The sequence below is a fragment of the Hordeum vulgare genome, chromosome 4H (genome assembly GCF_904849725.1).
Source record: "Hordeum vulgare subsp. vulgare chromosome 4H, MorexV3_pseudomolecules_assembly, whole genome shotgun sequence".
NCBI lineage: Eukaryota > Viridiplantae > Streptophyta > Magnoliopsida > Poales > Poaceae > Hordeum > Hordeum vulgare.
Genome location: NC_058521.1, coordinates 450759468 through 450767181, shown reverse-complemented (window position 1 = coordinate 450767181; position 7714 = coordinate 450759468).

Sequence of the window (7714 nt, the reverse complement as noted above, 5' to 3'; positions counted from 1 at the left end):
GCGTAAGTAAGATGCGATCTACTAGATACCCATAGCAGCCACGTAAAACATGCAACAATAATTAGAGGACGTCTAACTTGTTTTTGCAGGGTATGCTTGTGATATGATATGGGCAATGAAGTGATGTGATATATTGTATGTATGAGATGATCATGTTATAATAGTTAATATCGACTTGCACGTCGATGGTACGATAACCGGCAGGAGCCATAGGGTTGTCTTTAAACTAACGTTTGTGTTTGCAGATGCGTTTACTATATTGCTAGGATGTAGCTTTAGTAGTAATAGCATAAGTAGCACGACAACCCCGATGGAGACACGTTGATGGAGATCATGATGATGGAGATCATGGTGTGGCGCCGGTGACAAGAAGATCGTGCCGGTGCTTTGGCGATGGAGATCAAGAAGCACATGATGATGGCCATATCATGTCACTTATGAATTGCATGTGATGTTAATCCTTTTATGCACCTTATTTTGCTTAGAACGATGATAGCATTATGAGGTGATATCTCACTAAAATTTCAAGATGAAATTGTGTTCTCCCCGACTGTGCACCGTTGCTACAGTTCGTCGTTTCGAGACACCACGTGATGATCGGGTGTGATAGAATCAACGTTCACATACAACGGGTGCAAAATAGTTGCACACGCGGAACACTCGGGTTAAACTTGATGAGCCTAGCATGTGCAGACATGGCCTCGGAACACAAGAGACCGATAGGTCGAGCATGAATCGTATAGTTGATATGATTAGCATAGAGATGCTTACCACTGAAACTATTCTCGACTCACGTGATGATCGGACTTGAGATAGTGGATTTGGATCATGTACAACTCAAATGACTAGATAGATGTACTTTTTGAGTGAGAGTTATTAAGTAATATGATTAATTGAACTAATTATCATGAACATAGTCTAATGGTCTTTGCGAATTACGATGTAGCTTGCGCTATAGCTCTACTGTTTTTATATGTTCCTAGACAAAATTTAGTTGAAAGTTGATAGTAGCAACTTTGCGGACTGAGTCCGTAAAACTGAGGATTGTCCTCATTGCTGCGCAGAAGGCTTATGTCCTTAATGCACCACTCGGTGTGCTGCACCTCGGGCGTCGTCTGTGGATGTTGCGAACATCTGACATACACGTCTTTGATGACTACATGATAGTTCAGTGCGCAATACTTAATGGCTTAGAAGCAAGGCATCGAAGACATTTTGAAAACATCGCAGAACATAAGAGATGTTCAAAGAGATGAAATTGAGATTTCATGCTCGTGCCCTTGTTGAAGAGGTATAAGACCTCCGACAAGATTCTTTGCCTACAAAGTAAAGGAGAAAAGCTCAAATCGTTGAGCATGTTCTCAGATTGTCTGAGTACAACAATCGCTTGAATCAAGTGGGAGTTAAACTTCCAGATGAGATAGTGATGGTTCTCCAAAGTCACTGCTACTAAGATGCTAGAGCTTCGTGATGAACTATAAACAAATCAAGGATAGATATGATGATCCTTGGGTGATTCGCCATGTTTGACACTTCGAAAGTAGAAATCAAGAAGGAGCATCAATTGTTGATGGTTAGTAAAACCACTAGTTTCAAGAAGGGCAAGGGCTAGAAGGGATACTTCATGAAATGGCAAACCAGTTGCTGCTCTAGTGAAGAAACCCAAAATTGAACCCAAACCCGAGACTAAGTGCTTCTGTTATGAGGGGAACGGTCCCTGAGGCGGAGCTACCCTAGATACTTGGTAGATAAAAAGGCTGGCAAAGTCGACATAAGTATATTTGATATACATGATATTGATGTGTACTTTACTAGTACTCCTGGTGGCACGAGGGTATTGGATACCGGTTCGGTTGCTAAGTCATTAGTAACTCGAAATTATAGCTACGAAATAAACGGAGACTAGCTAAAGGCGAGGTGACGATAAGTGTTGGAAGTGTTTCCAAGGTTGATGTGATCAAACATCGCACGCTCCCTCTACCATAGGGATTGGTGTAAAACCTAAATAATTGTTATTTGGTGTTTGCGTTGAGCATGAACATGATTGGATCGTGTTTATTGCAATACAATTATTCATTTAAAGAGAATAATAGTTATTCTATTTGCTTGAATAAATACCCTCAATGGTTTATTGAATCTCGATCATAGTGTTACACATGTTCATAATATTGGTACCAAAAGATACAAAGTAATAATGATAGTACCACTTAGTTGTGGCACTGCCACTTGAGTCATGTTGGTATAAAAATGCATGAAGAAGCTCCATGCCGATGGATCTTTGTATTCACTCATTTTTGAAACGTTTGAGACATGCAAACCATATCTGTTGGTATAAATGCATGAAGAAGCTCCATAGAGATGGATCATTTGGACTCACTTGATTTTGAATTACTTGAGACATGCAAATCATGCCACATGAAACAAGAGAGTAACTTGTTGGGAGTAATACATTTTTGCGTGTGCAGTCCAATGAGTGCTAAGGCACGCAGTGGATATCGTTATGTTCTTACTTCACTGACGATTTGAGTAGATACAAGAGTATTTACTTGATGAATCACAAGTCTGGAATATTTAAAAGTTCAAAGCTATTTCAGAGTGAAGATCGTCGTGACAAGAGGATAAACTGTCTACAATATGATCATAGAGATGAATATCTGAGTTACGAGGTTTTTGGTACACAGTTAAGAGAATGTGAAAATTGTTTCGCAGTTCATGCCACCTGGAACACCATAGTGTGATGATGTGTGTGAACCTCATAGCCATGCCCTATTTGATATGGTGCATACTATGATGTCTCTTATCGAATTACCACTCTCGTTTATGGGTTATGCATTAGAGACAACCGCATTCACTTTAAATAGGGCACCGCGTATTTCCGTTGTGATGACACAGTATAGACTATGGTTTGGAGAAACCTAAGATGTCGTTTCTTGAAAGTTTGGGGCTGCGACGCTTATGTGAAAAAGTTTCAGTCTGATAAGCTCGAACCCAAAAGCGGATACAAGCATCTTCATAGGATATCCAAAACAGCTGGATACATCTCCTATCTCAGATCCGGAAGCAATGTGTTTGTTTCTAGAAACGGTCCTTTCTCGAGGAAAGGTTTCTCTCGAAAGAATTGAGTGGGAGAGTGGTGGAACTTGATGAGGTTAGTGAACCGTCACTTCAACCAGTGTGTAGCAGGGCGCAGGAAGATGTTCCTGTGGCGCCTACACCAATTGAAGTAGAAAATAATGATGGTGATCATTGAGCTTCGGATCAAGTTACTACAAAACTCGTAGGTCGACAAGGTCGCTTACTACTGCAGAGTGGTACTGTAACCCTGTCTTGGAGGTTATGTTGTTGAACAACAATGAACCTACGAGCTATGGAGAAGCGATGGTGGGCCTAGATTCCGACCAAAGGCCGGAGGCCATGAAATCCGAGAGAGAATCCATGTAGACTTTGGAAGAACTACTTGATGGTCATAAGACTATTGAGTAAAGATGGATCTTTAAAAGGAAGGCACACGGTGATGGTGATAAGTCACTATTAAGAAAAGCTCGACTTGTCACAAAGATGTTTCCGACAAGATCAAATAGTTGACTATGATGAGACTTTCTCACTCGTAGCGATGCTAAAAGTCTGTTATAATTATGTTAGTAGTTGCTGCATTAATTATGAAATATTGCACATAGGATGTCAAAACATTGTTTCCTCGATGGTTTCCTTGAGGAAAGATTGTATGTGATACAACCAGAAGGTTTTGTTGATCCTAAGGATACTGACAAGTATGCAAGCCCCAGCGATCCTTCAATGGACTGGTGCAAGCATCTCAGAGTTGGAATATATACTTTGATGACATGATCAAAAATTTTGGGTTTGTACAAGGTTTATGAGAAACTTGTATTTCCAAAGAAGTGAGTGGGAGCACTATAGAATTTATGATAAGTATATGTGGTTGACATATTGTTGATCGGAATTAATGTAGAATTTATGTAAAGCATAAATGTTGTTTGAAAGGGGTTTTTCAAAGGAAGACCTTGATAGAGCTACTTGAACATTGAGCATCAAAATCTATGGAGATAGATCAAAATGGTAAACAGAACTTTCAAATGAAATGCATGCCTTCACAAGTTTTTGAAGTTCAAAATAGATCAGCAAAGAAAGAGTTCTTGGCTGCGTTGTAAGGTGTGAATATGAGTAAGACTCAAAAGCCCGACCACGGCAGAAGAAAGAGAAAGGACGAAGGTCGTCCCCCATGCCTTAGCCGTAGACTCTACAGTATGCCATGCTGTGTACCGCACCTGATGTGTGCCTTGCCACAAGTTTGTTAAGAGGTACAAAGAGTGATCTAGGATTGAATCACTGAACAGCGGACAAAGTTCTCCTTAGTAACTAATGGACTAAGGAATTTTTCTCGATTATGGAGGTGGTTAAAGAGTTCGTCGTAAAGGGTTACGTCGATGCAAGCTTTGACACTAATCCGAATGACTATGAGTAGTAAAACGGATTCGTATAGTAGAGTGGATATTTGGAGTATTTCCGAATAGCACGTAGTAGCAGCATCTATTAGATGACATAAAGATTTGTAAAGCACACACGGATCTGAAAGTTTCAGAACCGTTGACTAAAACCTCTCTCGCGAGCAAAACGAGATTAGACCCCAGAACTATATGGGTGTTGGATTCGTTGAAATCACATGGTGATGTGAACTAGATTATTGACTCTAGTGCAAGTGGGAGACTCTTGGAAATATGCCCTAGAGGCAATAATAAATTAGTTACTATTATATTTCCTTGTTCATAATAATCGTTTATTATCCATGCTAGAATTGTATTGATTGGAAACTCAAATACATGTGTGGATACATAGACAACACACTGTCCCTAGTGAGCCTCTGGTTGACTAGTTCGTTGATCAAAGATGGTCAAGGTTTCCTGACCATACGCAAGTGTTGTCACTTGATAACAGGATCACATCATTAGGAGAATCATGTGATGGACAAGACCCAAATTATATACGTAGCATATTGATCGTGTCATTTTATTGCTATTGTTTTCTGCATGTCAAGTATTTGTTCCTATGACCATGAGATCATATAAATCACTGGCACCGGAGGAATACCTTGTGTGCATCAATCATCACAACGTAACTCGGTGACTATAAAGGTGTTCTACAGGTATCTCCGAAGGTGTCCGTTGAGTTAGTATGGATCAAGACTGGGATTTGTCACTCCGTGTGACAGAGAGGTATCTCGGGGCCCACTCGGTAATACAACATCACACACAAGCCTTGCAAGCAATGTGACTAAGTGTAAGTCACGAGATCTTGTATTATCGGAACGAGTAAGGAGACTTGCCGGTAACGAGATTGAAATAGGTATGCGGATACCGACGATCGAATCTCGGGCAAGTAACATACCGAAGGACAAAAGGAATGACATACGAGATTATATGAATCCTTGACACTGAGGTTCAACCGATAAGATCTTCGGAGAATATGTAGGATCCAATATGGGCATCCAGGTCCCGCTATTGGATATTGACCGAGGGGTACCTCAGGGCATGTCTACATAGTTCTCGAACCCGCAGGGTCTGCACACTTAAGGTTCGGCGATGTTTTAGTATAGTTGAGTTATATGCGTGGTTTCCGAATGTTGTTCGGAATCCCGGATGAGATCACGGACATCACGAGGGTTTCCGGAATGGTCCGGAGACGAAGATTGATATATAGGATGACTTCATTTGGTTACCGAAAAGTTTTCGGGCATTACTAGGAATGTACCGGGAGTGACGAATGGGTTCTGGAAGTTCACCGGGAGGGGGGAAACCCTCTCGGAGGAAGCCCAAAGGACTTATGGGTGGCGCACCAGCCCTTAGTGGGCTGGTGGGACAACCTAATAAGTCCTATGCGCCACAAGCAAAAACCAAAGAAAGAAAGGTGGGAAGGAAGAGAAGGACTCCACTTTCTAATCCTATTTTGAGTAGGATTGGAGTAGGAGTCCTACTCCTCCCCTTGGACGGCGCACCTTGAGGGCTTGGCCCTCAAGGAAATTCCCTCCCCCTCCCTCCTATATATAGTGGTGTTTTAGGGCTGATTTGAGACAACTTTTACGAAGGCAGCCCGACCACAAACACCACGGTTTTTCCTCTAGATTGTATTTCTGCGGAGTTCGGGCGGAGCCCTGCAGGAGTAGACCCTTCACCACCACCGGAGCGCCGTCACGCTGCCGGAGAACTCATCTACTTCTCCGTCTTGCTTGCTGGATCAAGAAGGCCGAGATCATCGTCGAGCTGTACGTGTGCTGAACGCGGAGGTGCCGTCCATTCGACACTAGATCGAAGCGGATCGTGGGACGGATTGCGGGACGGTTCGTGGGACGGTTCGCGGGGCGGATCGAGGGACGTGAGGACGTTCCACTACATCAACCGCATTTCTTAACGCTTCCTGCTGTGCGATCTACAAGGGTACGTAGATCCAAATCTCCTCTCGTAGATGGACGTCACCATGATAGGTCTTCGTGCACGTAGGAAATTTTTTGTTTCCCACACAACGTTCCCCAACATACCTAACCCCACATAGAACACTCACATAGACCATGGGTTAGTACACAAAGCGTAATGGATAATGCTTACCATACCATGGTACCACTTGATCCCTCTCGGTACATCTTGTATGCTTTGTGTGTTGATCAACTTGATTCACTATTTTACTCAGTCTTGATCAACCTAGTATCTTATCCTCTCTCTTCATAAAGGCGACACCTTAAAGGTAAACATGGATGTTCACACAATCTTCTTCTTCAAGACATGCTTGCAATAAGCTCAACTGTCACGTGACTAATCTTTGGATAAAACCTTGAATACCACCTTGGTCACCAGATAAACTCCTTGAAACCAATAGATGGACTTCAAGAAGTGCATATGGACAAATCATTCGAATATAACTCAAGGCAACCATTAGTCCATAGGGATTGTCATCAATTACCAAAACCACACATGGAGAAATATGCTCCAACAGCGCGGGAGCACAAACACATCACCCATCCAAATGCACGGGCATGGATTTGTGAGCATACGTGAGTAAACACAAAGGCTAGATGCACACAAACACGAGAGGATAAACCTCCAACAACCATGGAATATGAACAGAACGAAGACACAAAAAGAAGGACGAACCAAGGGTGTTGGGTAATGTAGTACAAAAAAAAAATTGTCCTACGGTCAAACAAGGAACACTATGAAGATGCATCGACGGTTTAGATCGGATCATTCCCAAGTCCGAGTTGCAGCGGAAGAATAGTCGGTGTAGATAGTATTTGAAGTCTCTCGAACCATTCACAAACGACCCCTTGAACTGAAGATCGAAAGCACGACACATCCACAGTTTGCAAGCATACGGTCTTCACGATCCGGTGGCGCTTCACCGTCTAGAGCTAATCGTCGCCACAGAATTAGAGGCACAAGATTAGAACCACATTGGGCTTATAACTATGAAGACTAGAGAGGATTAGAACTAGCTCTAATTGGATCAACTAGAACTAGAGAATGAGAGGATGCTACAAAACTTGTGTATACAAAAGTGTCCAAAACCACTATATAGGTTGGAGGAGAGGGGAGGGGCCACAAGGGGGGAAGGTTTCCCTCCCCCTTGCGCCGGCCTAGGAGGGGAAATACCCCTCCAATTCGGCCTCCGCGAGCATCTCCGAGAAGCTAGGGGTGTCTTCACGTAA